General features: G+C 44.0%; 1 long non-coding RNA gene across 2 annotated transcripts in view; it reads right to left on the reverse strand.

Annotated features, from left to right (window-relative positions):
* The window catches only part of LOC137344434 (uncharacterized), an 83,929-nt gene extending 73,428 nt beyond the window's left edge, over positions 1 to 10,501 (reverse strand). For both annotated transcript variants that reach the window (XR_010968356.1, XR_010968355.1), the window contains exons 1-3: positions 10,435 to 10,501; positions 2,211 to 2,468; positions 1,519 to 1,680 (exon numbers count right to left, since the gene is read on the reverse strand). This is a non-coding gene — a long non-coding RNA (uncharacterized lncRNA). The remainder of the gene's footprint in view (positions 1 to 1,518; positions 1,681 to 2,210; positions 2,469 to 10,434) is intronic.
* Between the last annotated feature and the right edge of the window lie 5,148 nt (positions 10,502 to 15,649).

The following is a 15,649-nucleotide window of genomic DNA, read 5'->3' on the forward strand; positions in this document are numbered from 1 at the left end:
GTTCAAGGCAATGGCGATTGTGAATCTGCTGTATTTATGCCATTATTCTGTATTAATTGTGCCGTAGCCAATTAAGGCTGGAAATTAATGACATGAGTGACCTGGTAATGATGTGATTTATGGCCCTCATCTGATGCACAACCTGGAAGGTCAAAAAAGGGAACATTGCAACTGTGGAGTCTCACTCTAGCATCTGGAAATTGTTCTTAGAGGTTTTTATTTTTTCTCTCTCTGTTTTGACAGTCTTTTCTTGCCAGAGTCCTGTTATCATTGGAAGGCAATGATTTTCAGGGCCCAGAGCTCTTTCTACATTCATAAGAAAGTGAAAGCATTGCAATGACCTATCCACTCGGTATTCCACTATTATTGATCATCATGGACGACATAGAGGAGCAGCAGAGGAAGCAGGAGCATCGAATGAGGCACCATGGCTGGAGGGTGAACAGATATCACTACTATAACCCCTCTAGAGTGTATAGGGAATGGGTGTCTTTTGAGGCACTGTCGGAGGAACTCCGTGTTCACAAACTGCGCTTCAGCACGGAAGCTATTGACCGCCTGTATGAAATGCTCCATGAGGTCCTGAGGCCACGGTCTACCTCCTGCAGGGCCTTGTCAGTGGCAATGAAGGTGATGATGTCCCTCAATTTCTATGGGTGCAATTCCTTCTAGGCAAGCACTGTAACATCAGCCAAGATGCCATGAGGACTTGCATTCACAGGTCACACATGCCCTATTTCGCAGGTACAGGGAACATGTTGTACTTCTCATTAAGTACAACATGTCTCTTGCGCAGCAAAGGGGCAGGTCCATCAATTTCCATAGGATTGCTAGCTTCCGCAGGGTACAGGGGGCCAGTGGTGGGACCCATGTGTTGCTGAAGGCTCCACTTGATGAACCGGTCACATTTATCAATAGGAAAGGTTATCATTCCCTCAATGTCCTAATTATCTGTGATGCCCAATGGAGGATCCTGCTCGTTAACGCAGAGCATCAGGGAAGCGCTCATTTTGCCTTTGTTCTTTGCCACTCCAACATCCATGACTTGTTCAGCAGTGAGGGAGAAGGAGGTGGATGGATTGTAGGGGACAAGGCTTACCCACTGAAGCCATGGCTGATAACACCCTTCTGCCTAACCAAAAACGCAGCACAGGCAAGGTACAACTATGTACACATCTCAACCTGGCAAGTGCTGGAGAGGACAATTGAGTTGCTTAAATCACAATTTCAGTGCCTGGACAGGTTCTATAGCATTTCACTAGCAAAGTGGCAAAGATTGTAGTGGTCTGCTGTGCACTGCACAACTTTGCCCTGCAGGAAGGACTGACACTTAACTCAGCAGACAAGATGCCTGTGGAGCCAGAGGATCCTGACCCTGGGTCCGTGGGTGGTGGCATCCCGGAGGAAGGCATGGCGGCAGTGGCCAGGGTGGCCAGACAGCAGCTGGTAGCTCAGGTATTTGGACAATGGTAGGGAGGCTCCTGGCCAGGAGAGAAAGCAAAAGGCTTTGACACTCACCTGATGGCGTCAATATGGCTCCAACCTCGGCACGGCCTACAGTCGCTGCACCATGGTATCCTTGTGACTGCGGGGCCCTATCCTTGTGAGGCTTTAAATTCTTCGGGAAGGGCATCTCACCTCCTGACTGTGCCCACTCCTGCGTGTTATGTGCCAACTTGCCTTGCGGGGAGTAAACAGAGAGAACGTTACTTGCGTTGCTTAGTTTGAGAGGCTTCTTTTCACACATTGGAATCTTTTCTTCAGCAGAAAGAAAGCTGTCAAATTCATCAACTGGCTACTGTGAAGAGGCTGTCTCCCACGGCAACTGACTTTTACCACTTACTTGCCTTTGGGTTCTGAGAAGGACTTATGTGCACAACTGAGCTATTATTAAAGTTATTTTTGTTTGGTTCTCCGCTCCCTCAGCGCTTGAAGAAAAAGTGCAGTATTGGGTTTCAGTGGGTAGTGATGAGATGAGGACGATTTCCTAATTACTACCCCAGAATTTGAAAACTCTATTAAAGCAACCCCTCCAGTGTGAATAAGTTGATGATCTCCTGATTGCTGGCATGAGAAGAGAATCTTGTGTGGTGAAAGCTAGGTTCTGCCTTGAACAAACAGACAGAAAAGCAACTAACCTTCCCCCACTCTTCAAGTACTGAAAGAAGGATAATTGTCGTCTAATGTTTCAGAAAAAGAAGACAACCTACCTTGCTTATCCTGGTCAGGTCATTTTATTTCTTGCGACATTGGTCCCCCATTCGTGGGACAGTCAACGTTGCGCTCAGGGTCTCCGCCACCTCCCACCGTGGCACCTGACCTGTTTTGCGGTGTGCCCTTGCCCTCGCAGTCTGCACCAACCACTCTTGCCTCCTCTTTACTTTGCCCAAGAGGGCTTGGAGGTCCTCATCGTGGAAATTTTGGGCGTTTTTCTTGTGTCGTCTTGCGACATTTCTGTGGAAAAGTCTCTATGTAAAACATTGTAAATTACATTTTGAAAGGTTTTAAAATGCTTTTTAAAATGTTATTAACATTATAAAGTTGATTTAAGGTAATTTCTGAAGTTGCAGTGCCACGCCTCAATCTGAGTTATGGCGTCTGTTTTCAACTTTTTCAAGTGTCATTTGGTTGGTCTGAGAGATAGGCCATTGGGCACGCTGTCCACGTGGTCCCTGATTCGTCATTGACCTCGCCGCGCCATTAATGGATCGACGTTCCAGCCATTTGCGGCGCAAATATAGTGCAATGTTAACGGGGAGCTCAAAAGTCCAACTGACAGCGTTCACCGCCAAACCCGCCATTGCAGCAATTTCAGGCTCAATGTTTTAAGGCTTGTAAAACCAACAAAGTGTTTCAGTTGTTTCCAGTGGACCATTCCCTAAATGTTTGTTGTATTTAGGTCCATCAACATATACGGTGAGATAAAGCTGAATATGGCAATTTTACTAACTAAGGCTCCATTGCTGTTTAGAGTTTGACGTATTTAGTTTTTCTCAGTACTGAATGTTCTTCCTGCCTGAAGTAAATCATTTTTAAACATTAATAAAAACTTTAAATTGGGTAAAACTAAATGGTCAAACTCATATGCTAAAACCTCTTGCAAGATATTTCACAAGATTTTTAAATAGAGGAAATCACAATGGCACATTCAGTGATGCAGCAGTAGGAGACAGAGAGTTGGGATAAAAGAAACATTCTTGGATTGACAGTCAGTGACAAATGGTGTCTCCTAGGGATCAGTGCTAGAGTACCAGCTTTTCATTCTATATATAAATGACCTGCATTTGAAAATAGAAGGGATCAGTTGAATATTTACTAGGTCCTCCCTGTCTAGAATGTGTAGACCATATAAGAGTGCAGACACTCACCTACACATCCACCATTAGACATAAGTTTACAGAAAATACTAATCTAAAAGGTATAATGAAATACATAATGTAAAAGCAAGGAAGCACTGCTGAAGTTATACAGACTGCTAGTAAGACCACATCTGTAATATTGTGTACAGGTTTGGGTACTCTACATTGGGAAGGACATACTGGCCTTGGTGAAATTTCAGCAATAATTTAAGAGGATACCTGGAAAGAAGGGACTTAGCTATAATGAGAAACTGGCTAAACTTGAGGTATAGGCCCTGGTGATGAAGAGGTTATGGGGTTATTTATTAAAATGTTTAAAATAATGAAAGGCATTGACAAGGTAGATTGAGAACAACTCTTCCCTTTAGTAGGGGAATCGAGAACAAGGGGGCATAATCTTAAAATTGAAATTTAGCCACTTACAAGTGAAACCAGAAAAAAAATGTTCACACAAAGGTTTGTGAAAATGTAGAATGTACATTTTACATCCCCAAATACCATAGATACAGAATCAATTGAAATATTTAAAAAGGATGTGGATATTAAGTGAAAGCATTAAGGGATATAGAAACAAAGTGGGAAATTAAGATTAAAAAGATGAAACTCCCAGAGCTCACAAAATGGTGCAGCAGGCTGGATAGGTCAAATTATGTAGTCCCTTCCAATTACATGTCATATAGTTACTGATTGTCTCTGCCTATATAATTGTTTAAATTTATATAAAGTTTAAGCAAAGTCTAACATTAAAAAGTGAAAACTATAAACTCTAATTTTTGTCCACTGACCAACATGGTGAACACTGAATGGAATTTTTGGAATAAACTGTTTCTGGCTGTTTTTAGAACTGAGCTTACCCCTAAACTCCCCAATGTGGTGACAGGCCGCTGTCAGAGGTAATTTAGTTATTCTTCTGTTGTATTGATAAATGTGAATCTATTTTTTTCTATATAGACATATCATTTTTTGTCTCTCATGCAGTGTTCTCTTCAGATATATAATTTATGTGTAGATATTAACTTTCTGCAGAGGTTGATTTCTGTTTTATGAACTTGGGTGTGTCAGATTCTGAAGAGATATCCTTTACTTACACATACATCACATATTCCACCGTACTGGATAAAGGCTACAACATTGGAAGAGTAGTTTTGTTTGTGGTCCGTGTACCAATTGGACACTAATGGGGTGAATTTGCATGGTATGATTATAGTATACAAATATATTAATATATTCATATGAAATCGGCCTGCCCACTACTTGACAAAGATGCCAATCCATTGAAAATAGATTTTTGTTAGAATAGTAGACAAATAAATTTCATGTAAACATATTTACCTGTTTCTATGCAATTATTGTACAGCACAGTTTCACCCTAGAAGTATATTTTCCTCTGATTGTATAATGAAGTGGAAGTTTCGTAAACTAATTTTAACTGTACATACAAATCAGAATACATCCCTTCAAATCTATCCACTTCCCAATGAAAAAGGCAGTATTTCTTTTGCTGGAGTTGTATTACATTTCCCAAGTACTTTTGTTTAAAAGAAACCTTAAGGCTCAATTAAATAATCATGATTACTTGCTGAGCTCAATTAAATCAGGACAATGTTTATTTTATGGGACTGTAAACAGGGCAGTAACTTTTATTTTACTCACGACTATTTTTGGATATATTTTCAATATACATTCTGGTTGTAATTTAACATGGACTGTGAAAGACATGTTAACTCTTCAACCCGCCCGCCTGCTCCACACTGGAACAGGATTAGGGTTTTGCTGTCAAATCTCCCTTGTTTCCTGGCTACCCACTCCATTTAATCCTGCTGTCAGATGGGAGATTGTGCAGATGTGCCATGCACTCCTGCACAGTTTGTTTTTCCAGAGACTGCTTTTTGTCTTTTACACATACTAACTATACAATAATGTAGTCTAAAGGGTGGACATTGAGTAGTGTTAAATCCCTATCCAGTGGCAGTGGTCCAAAAACAACAGACTAAATCAATCAGCACACCTCTTTCCAAATCCTCCACTTCCTATAGCCTTCATAGAACTTGGTACTTGCTCCAATCTTAGTTATCCTATAAGTTCTATTGACCTATTTACTGTTAATAGTTGAGAGGTCTTGCTCCAATTAGTTCCAAATTGGCCTTTAGGCTAGTTTGTCAGAAATATATGCCCCCCCTGTAAACAGTCCTTGACTCGGGCAGATTCAATGTTAACTGTTGCTATTATGGAACCCTTTCCAAATACCCTCACTGAGCAGAAAAATAAAGTAATCACGTATATGGCTAGCAAACCTTAGTTCCCAGCAGGGGTTCAAATTCATCACATATTGATGCTTAATTTTGACAGAGAAAGCAGTCTATAAAACTAAATCAAGAGATGAATAGATTGGTTTGTGGTATAATGTAGCAGTATTAAAAAGTCTCTTTCTAATGGGATCTGTTTTCTGTCACACAATGATAATTTTTGTTGAACTGCTTCAGTGAAATGTAATAAAAGGTATCATTGCTTAACAGATATTTGCAGTTGTTTATAAGCATCATAAAACACATGTATATGACAGAAATTACCATTTTAAGCAGTTATGACTTGGAGAAGTCTAATGGACCAATCTACAGTCTGAACTTCAATCATTTATTATTTTAAGCTGTATTGAAAAACCAACAATAAGAAGGATTGAAATGAAAGGTTGCCTGGCTTTTAAACTTCATTGAATGATTCATAAACATTATTGGACTGGTTTTAAGTTAACCTAATGCCAATTGGACTGATAGAATATTGGACAGAAACTCTTCACACCACAGGCATCTGATTCAGAACAGATCTAGCAGCTCAAAACTAGGCATCCATGAGGCGCGGTGGGCCTTCAGCAGCAGCAGAATTGTATTCCAGCACAATCTGTAACCGCATGGACCAGCATATTCCTCATTGTACCATTACCAACAAGCCAGGGGATCAACCCTGGTTCAATGAGGAGTGTAGAAGAGCATGCCAGGAGCAGCACCAGGCGGACCTAAAAATGAGGTGCCAACCTGGTGAAGCTACAACACAGGACTACATGCATGCTAAACAGCAGAAGTAACATGCTATAGACAAAGCTAAGTGATTCCACAACCAACAGATCAGATCAAAGCTCTGCAGTCCTGCCACATCCAGTCGTGAATGGTGGTGGACAATTAAACAACTAACGGAAGGAGGAGGCTCCATGAACATCCCCATCCTCAATGATGGCAGAGTCCAGCACGTGAGTGCAAAAGACAAGGCTGAAGCGTTTGCAACCACCTTCAGCCAGATGTGCTGAGTGGATGATCCATCTCGGCCTCCTCCTGATAACCTCACCATCACAGAAGCCAGTCTTCAGCCAATTCGATTCACTCCATGTGATATCAAGAAACGGCTGAGTGTACTGGATACAGCAAAACCTATGGGCCCTGACAACATCCCGACTTTATTGCTAAAGACTTGTACTCCAGAACTAGCTGCGCCTCTAGCCAAGCTGTTCCAGTACAGCTACAACACTGGCGTCTACCCGACAATGTGGAAAATTGCCCAGGTATGGCGTGTCCACAAAAAGCAGGACAAATCCAATCCGGCCAATTACCACCCCATCAGTCTACTCTCAATCATCAGCAAAGTGATGGAAGGTGTTGTTGACAGAGATATCAAGCGGCACTTACGCACCAATAACCTGCTGACCGATGCTCAGTTTTGGTTCCGCCAGGACCACTCAGCTCCAGACCTCATTACAGCCTTGGTCCAAACATGGACAAAAGAGTTGAATTCTAGAGGTGAGGTGAGAGTGACTGCCCTTGACATCAAGGCAGCATTTGACCGAGTATGGCACCAAGGAACCCTAGTAAAATTGAAGTCAATGGGAATCGGGGGAAAACTCTCCAGTGGCTGGAGTTATACCTAGCACAAAGGAAGATGGTAGTGGTTGTTGGAGGCCAATCATCTCAGCCCCAGGACATTACTGCAGGAGTTCCTCAGAGCAATGTCCTTGGCCCAACCATCTTCAGCTGCTTCATCAATGACCTTCTCTCCATCATAAGATCAGAAATGGGGATGTTTGCTGATGATTGCACAGTGTTCAGTTCCATTCACAACCCCTCAGATAATGAAGCAGTCTGTGCCCGCATGCAGCAAGACCTGGACAACATCCAGGCTTGGGCTCATAAGTGGCAAGTAACATTCGCGCCAAACAAGTGCCTGGCAATGACCATCTCCAACAAGAGAGAGTCTAACCACCTCACCTTCAATGGCATTACCATCGCCGAATCCCCCACCATCAAGATCCTGGGGGTCACCATTGACCAGAAACTTAACTGGACCTTTGCTCAAAAAACTATTTAGCAGTTTCCAACATGCACCCACTTCTAAATTTTGGAGAAAGGAAGTGCTGCGAGATGCATATCAAATGAATTCTGGGATTTGGTTGCCTAGGAAACTGCTAAAGCTAATTGGTTCTTACGGGAAAAACGTTGCAATGTTCTTTTAAATTGTTGCAGCTGGCAAATGACACTTACAATAATGAACAATTTCTACCCTCTTTGTTCAGCAGGTATGTCCGAGCACTAAGGAGGCCTACATGCTTTTACATTTTGGAACCCAAATACCAGAAAAAAAAATCTCGTTTTCATATTGATTGTCCACGAATATTTATTAAGGAAATGTAGAGTACAGGACAAATTAAGCAGAATTACTATTTTAAAGTCTTTTAAATCAAACAAAAAGTGTTCGCAGAGGCGGTTGCAGAAATTTGATGGAGCCCGAAAATGGGGACGTGCCTGTTAGTGTTGACCTGGGTAGCATGTAATATTCGTGCTGCCTGTTCCTTATCATCACTCAGGCATGCCAGCACTACCCTGCTGATCTTAACGACCGGATTTCATTTAAATAAAAGATCCGGAGACCTGGCCAGATTCACTACCTGGCCGGTGGGTGGGAGCGGGAATTTGGCAGCAGGAGGCCGCAGCCGGTGAACCCTGGGAATAATCCCTGGCAGTCAGTGAAAGGAGAGCTCTGTAGGCGATTGGGGGGGGTGGGGTTCCATCGTGACCAGGAGGAGGCTGGGGCTGGGGAGGCTCAAGGACTTCTTGAAGGGGCCTGTGGGGAGCATTCCTGCTCCACCTGGGCCACAAGGAGATCTAAAAGAAGCACATTTTTTAAACTTACCTTGGTCTCTTCTGGCCAGCTGGCTCCTCCCACCGTTGTTCTGCTACTGGGCTGTGGACAGCGCGGGGTGCCCCCTGACTTCAAGTAAATATTACGTCCCGGCGCTGATGTTGTCATTCGGCCATGACTTTTGTATGTTAAGTAGACCCAGCCTGCCTTTAGCGGGAACCTCATCGATGGCATGATTCGCCATCATAAAAATTACAGCGGCCGGGAACTAGATTTTTCAAATTTTATCCTGTCCCACACACCATTCTCGCTGGACGAGGGGGTTAAAATCCTGGCCTATAACACAGAAACAGACCATTTGGCCCAGTCAGTGTTGCTTTTTATCCTCCACATAAGCAGTAGACCTAATCCCATGTGCCCCCCCCTCCCCAGTTCCCATATCCCTTTTATCCCTCTTTCCATACCATAGAATCCTATCTGATTTATTTTAGAGCTTTCTAAACAAATTCCAGCTTTCAATCACATCTTGGCCAATGATGGCCTTGATTTTAAAACTCTCATCTTTGTTTTCAAATCTCTCACTGCCTCGCCCCTCCCTATCTCTGTGACCTCCTCCAGCCCTACAACCCTCTGAGATCTCTGCGCTTCTGCAATTTTGGCCTCTTGCGCATCCATTATTTTAATCACTCCACCATTGGCGGCCATGCCTTCAGCAGCCTAGGCCCTAAGCTCTGGAATTCCCTCCCTAAACCTCTCTGTCTCTCTACCTTTCTCTCCTCCTTTAAGACACCTCTTTAAACCTATCTCTTTTACCAAGCTTTTGGTCACCTGTCCTAATATCTCCTTATGTAGCTCAGTGTCAAATTTTGTTTGATAACTCCCCTACTTTAAGCTGCTATATAAATGCAAGTTGTTGTTGATGTAAACACTGAGAGGCCTGATTTGAAGCTTAAAATAGGACTGTCCCTCGTGTATATTCTGTTCTTCTTCTTTGTGATTTATATTTGAGACTCAACCATTGCTCCCCCGAATCGCGCCTCGACTCAATTTTACATTTAAGAAGCTTTGCACTTTGAAATTACTCATGGCATTTTGTCTGCTAATGTACTCAATAATGACTTTATAAAGCCATTACTAAGATTTGGTTTTAAATTTTTGATGACATTTTACAAGATGAATTCCCAACTTTTTAAGTTAATCTGCAACAAAAAGTCACAATTTTTAAAAATAATTTTTTTTTGCTTCATTTCAACAAAAAAACTCTTTTTCAAAAGACATTGATATCAAAAATAATTTGTATGGTTCCTTGTGCGCTGGCTGTCCTCAGACCTCGCCTGAGTGACCATTATTCATCTGAGCACTGACAGTACGTGTCAGCAGGCTTTTAGAGCGTGGGAAACATCACAGCTGAACACAATCCTGTCATCACCTGACGACCTGACATGTATACTCTCACCCTCACACTCACATCCTCACAGTCAGTATGGTTTAATACAACAAAATGGAGTACTTTGTCCACAGTATATTATGTTTCTTTCTTTATTGTATCTCCAGGTTCTAGATAGATTCTCAGCTCAATTTGGAGACTGTGCATTTCATTAAGCCAGTCTACTTAACCCTAGAGCCAAAACAGGCTGTGGTAAAACCATGTACTTAGTATGGTAATGATAATTGCAACCTTTACTGTCTTGCTTTGTTCTCAAGTTAGTCAGTCAAGATAAAGGAAGTTGGGATCAGGTGTGAACTGATTTGCGTCTGGCATCTATTGTGTAGCTCAGGTCAAGTACCATTACGTCTGCAGGATGTGATTAACAGCCACATGCCTGTGAAAACTCACAGTGCCTAGTTTCCAACTCAGCAGGAGATGGTACACAAGGGGCCAGAAATCGAGCAGAATGACGAGGCAATGCTCACCGCAGTTCCTGCGAATTTAATTAACGAAAATACTTACTGTGGGCTCTGTGGTGTCCAATTGCTTGAATTTAAAGTTTAAACAAAATGTGCGCTATCAACCCAGCCTCTGAGCAGCGTGAGTTGCCACGCAGCTGGAAACGTCTGTGAGGAGAAGGCACGCCCACAAAATCTGTCAGGAAGAGAAGTCCCGTCCACAGATTCAGGCTGCATTGCTCAAACAGGCAAGCAGACTTCCTGTAAATAAAAATTTTAATTTTTTTTTAAAAAGCCAATGCAATAATTGAAGAGACAGAAGGGAAAAATTTTTAAAATTCTTTTAATTTTTTTTAATGACCAAAAACTATTAAAATAAGGAATAATATTAGACTCCACATTTTTAAAAGTTAATTTTTAGTTGTTTGGCAGTCATTAAGACTAACCGCGCTTTTAAAACTTAATTTCGATCTGATATTTTTAAGCGTACCTGTTTTGTGGCCTAATTAGTTACTTTCCAGCTGGGCAGGTGAGCAAGTTGGCGCTTTTTCAATGATTTCCCTGATTGCAATGTCCCTTTAATTCGAAGCTGTCATATCGCCGGTGAACCACTAGGAGCAAGTTCACAATTTCCGCGTTTTACTGTGCATGTGCAAACGCAGGAACTTGCTCCTTCAATTCACCACTAAAAACTGAGAGTGCTGTTGAGCTCCACCGTTATTTTGGGAGTGATTTCTGGCCCAAGGTGTTTGTGGGACAGATTGACTGATAGCTCTAGATCCGAGCTGAAGGATATATTTTGGCAGCCGATTCCAGCTCTTCTGAGCTTATAGAGATAGAGGCGGTAACCTCTGTGTCAGTAAGAAAGAATCTGCATTTATATAGTGCCTTATTATGTCCTCAGTATGTCCCAAAGTATCTTACAATGAATGGATTACTTTTAACGTACAGCAAACAAATTACCAGATAATCTGTTTTGGTGGTGTTGGTCGAGGGAGGAATTTGGCCAGGATAACAGAAGAACTCTCTGCCCTACTTCAAATAGTGCACTGCCCTATCTCCCAAGTCTTCTTATTCATTATCACCTAAATAAATTTGCAACCTTGCCGTCCTATTTGATCTCGAACTGAGCGTCCAACCACAAATCCTCTCCATCACAAAACCGCCTACTTCCACCTCCATAACATTGCCTGTCTCCGCCTCTGCCTCAGCCCATCTGCTGCTGAGACCCTCATCCATGCTTTCGTTACCTCCAGACTTGACTATTCGAACAGTCACCTGACCGGCCTCCCAACTTCTACCTTCCATGAACTTGAATTCATCCAAAACTCTGCTGCCCGTATCCTAACCCACAAAAAGTTCTGCTCACCCATCACCCCTGTGCTTGCTGACCTACATTGACTCCTGTTCCACCAATGGCTCAAATTCTCATGTTTATTTTCAAATCTCTCCATGGCCTCACCCCTCCCTATCTCTGTAACATCCTCTGAAACCCTACAACCCTCAGAGAAATCTGCCTTCCTCCAACTCTGGCCTCTTGTGCATCCCCCACTTCCTTTGTCCCACTGCCTTTGTCATCTAGACTCTAAGGTCTGGAATTACCTCCCTAAAATTTCCCTCTCTCCCCTCCTTTAGGACCTTTCTTAAGATCTATCTCTTCTTTGGCTCGGTGTCAATTTATGTTTAATTATGCTCCTGTGAATTGCCTTGGGATGGTTCTCTACAATAAAGTGCTATATAAATGCAAGTTGTTGTTGCTTTTATGTAAATAATATTCTCATATCTAGAATATTTATTTGAGAGGAGCTCTTAGTCATTGATATGAACAAATATTTTGCCATTTTAGAACATGCATAAAGAGAAAGAAAAAACTTGCAGTTATAGACTTCCTTTTTTGCAATGTTGATTATTTTTGTTGCTATGACAGTTGGTCTGATTTCTAACCTTAAAGGGGCATCGTCTCCAAAGTATAGAATATTTTGGACAGGCTATGTTCATAGAACAGCCAGAAATGTCTGGAGTCCTAAACATAGCTAAAAGTCTGCCAAACTTCAATAGACTTCATTATTCATACCTTTACTCAGGGGCCCTATCAATGTAGCAAGATACAGTGTAACAGTATTAAGGTAATTGGTTTCTGTCCTCTGCATCCTCTGCATTTACTGACAGAGGATGTACAGTGACATTATTACATTAAACTCCTTTTTGATGATGTCAGTAGGATTGGTTTACCTAGAGATAACCAAGACTGCATATTCCCATCTCTGCAACACTGCCCACCTCCACCCTTATCTCACCTGCACCAGGGCTTCAATCTCTATCCATGTCTTTGTCACCGCAACGATCAGCTTCTCCAATGCTTTGCTTGGTGGCCCCCAAAACTCACCTCATAAGAACGATAACTTGCCCAAATTTCACCACCACATCCTGTCCCATGCTAAGTCCCACTTACCCATCACACCTGCCTTGAAAACATCCATTGGCTCCCGATCACTTAACACATTGAATCGCCCTCTTTTATAAATCCCTTCACAGCCTTGCACTACCCTCCCTTTGCAACCTCCTCCAGTCCTATGACCAGCTAATGCCCTCCACTGTTAGGACTCTGGCCTTCTATATCTCCCCCCAGCCCAGTCCACCAAGCTGCCAGAGCAGTCGGAAACCCCTTTGTCTTGCTATTTCTCTCTACATTTTAAAAATTTATGTCTATGACCTTGGCCATGCCTTCAGTCACCTTCCCAGTTCATCTACTACTCCTTGGTGTCTGTTTCTGTCAGTGAAGAGCTGTGGGACTTTTACTATGTTAAAAGAACAATATAAATGCAAGTTGTGCTGTTGACACATTTCTACTAGTGTATATGTCAGGGCTGTTATTATGAATGCAAGCTACCAACTGGGTACCTTGCTCGCTGGCCACAGATATGGGGAAATTGTTGGCAGTGTGCCCACAATGCTCTCTGCAAGTCGTGCACATTCATAAAATCAGCCTCTGTGTCTTACTTGATTCCCCGTAATAGCTAGAAGTATTGCTAACACATTCTTTTCATTGGCTAGATTCTAAATGCAAAAGAAATGTGCAGTGACAAGCTCTTAACATCATATCTCTGACAATAATGTTACTTTTTACCACGGGACCCCTCCTGAAACTCCGTCCCCGAGATTTATCTGAGTGCTGGCGACCATTTCTCCCGCTGCCCAAACCCAAACTTGTACACTTGCCCACCGGCAGCTGCCGCTTCCTGCCTGCTTCGGACGGACAGCTGACTGGCGGCAAGTGGATGAGACAAGGGAGGTAAATCGCTCGGGTCTCATGCTGCCGACATTTGGGGTGTGGTGGGGTTAGCACTCGCCCGATTCCCATTCCTGATTAAAATTGGAGCTGGTAAGTGTTGGAATCCAATGGAGTGTTTTACATTCACATCTATCTATTTAAAAATCCTATGTTGGGCGCTACTCTGTCACATCATGTCTTTCAAAGGCATCACACCTAAAAGTGTCACACTGCAAAGCATCACACTTCAGGATGTCACACGTCTGTAGGACAAAAATTAGGGTTTGGCTGAAATGAAGACTTACCTCCAAATATCCAATACAATAAACATGAATCAATCAAAAGCAATTTGATGTAGTTGGTGAGATCCCACCCAGCATTCTTTGCAGTCGAGATTCCCCCATCCCCCACCCCCGCCCCCCCCCCAAGCTGGGAAGGAGGGAGAAGGGTGCCGGTAAAAACAGTGCATTTAGCAACAGAGACTATGGTTACACACCCACAACAGCCTGCAATTTCTCCACGGGAAGTAAGGAAATATCCGTACAATTTTAGCTATAGCATTCTGCTATACAAGTGTTGCAATGTTTTACATGCCTGCAGCTTTGGTTATGCCAAACCCATGCCCCTTTACACTTTCCATGTAACTAGATGGCACAGGCCGGTTGGTATTCTGGGCTGTTTTTGAGTTGCCTGCTTTCTTTGAAGTTGTTGGTCAGCTTTCGCTAGATCTCTAAGTTGGCATGTGTTCCCCTCAGTGCTCCCAGAACCGAGCTTCTCAAAGCTTCCAAATTCCCATCTCTCCCTCGGTGCTCTCAGACTCCCCTCGGTGCTCTTAGACCACCTCCTCCCCCCTCTGTGCTCTCAGACACACACCCCCACCTTGGTGTTCTCAAACCCTCCCACCCCCTTAGGTGCTCCCTGACACCTTCCCTCGGTAGTCTCTGACACCCCCACCTCGGTGCTCTCTGACCCCTCCCCACCCCCGGGGCTCTCTGACCCTCCCCCCTCTGTGCTCTCAGACCCCCTCCCCCCACACCATCCGTGCTCTCAGACCCACCCCCACCCCTCAGTACACTCAGACCCACCCCCACCTCACTATTCTCAGATCCACCCTCACCCTTGGAACTCTCAGATCTTCCCCTCCCCCCAGCACCAGTGCACCCAGACCCACCCCCCCACTCATTGCTCTCTGAACCCCCCCCCCCACGACCATCGGTGCTCTCAGACCCCCCCCCCCACCCCACCACTCCATCGGGGGTCTCAGACCACACCCCCCTTCCATCGGTGCTCTCAGACCCCCCCCCCCCCCTCCGTCGGTGCTCTCAGACCCCCCCTCCCCCCATCGGTGCTTTCAGAACCACCAATCCCCCACCCTCAGTACTCTCAGACCCATCCCCACCTCGGTGCTCTAAGACCCACCCTCACCCTCGGAACTCTCAGAGCTCCCCCTCCCCCCAGCCTCGGTGCTCTCAGACCCGCCCCCCCTCAGTGCTCTCTGAACCCTCCCCACCATCGGTGCTCTCAGACCCCCACCCTACCCTCGGTGCTCTCAGACCCCCACCCTACCCTCGGTGCTCTCAGACCCCCCACCCGACCCTCGGTGCTCTCAGACCCCTACCCTACCCCAGTGCTCTCAGACCCACCTCTGCTTTGGTGTCTCAGACACCCCCCTCCCCACTCAATGCTCCCAGAACCCTTTCAGTGCTTCCACCTCTCATACCTCCTACAGTGTTGCCTGCTCTCTCCATCCCTTATAGTCCCACAAACCAGACCAGAACTGTGCTCCAGATTCCAGACTTTCTGTGAGATCAGCCATAGGAGACCCTCTAGTTTAGAATAAAGGGTAGTCTCGTGTTTAATACAGGGAGCATTCCTTATCATTAGAGTTGCAGGAGATATCTGAATGAACTTCTATTTAAACATGACACTGATAAATTAAATAACTGAGTATCTAAATAGCCCAATCTCATGGCTACGGTTATAAATATCTTTGACACTTAGCCAGCAA

Source organism: Heptranchias perlo, chromosome 27, assembly GCF_035084215.1.
Source record: "Heptranchias perlo isolate sHepPer1 chromosome 27, sHepPer1.hap1, whole genome shotgun sequence".
Taxonomy (NCBI): domain Eukaryota; kingdom Metazoa; phylum Chordata; class Chondrichthyes; order Hexanchiformes; family Hexanchidae; genus Heptranchias; species Heptranchias perlo.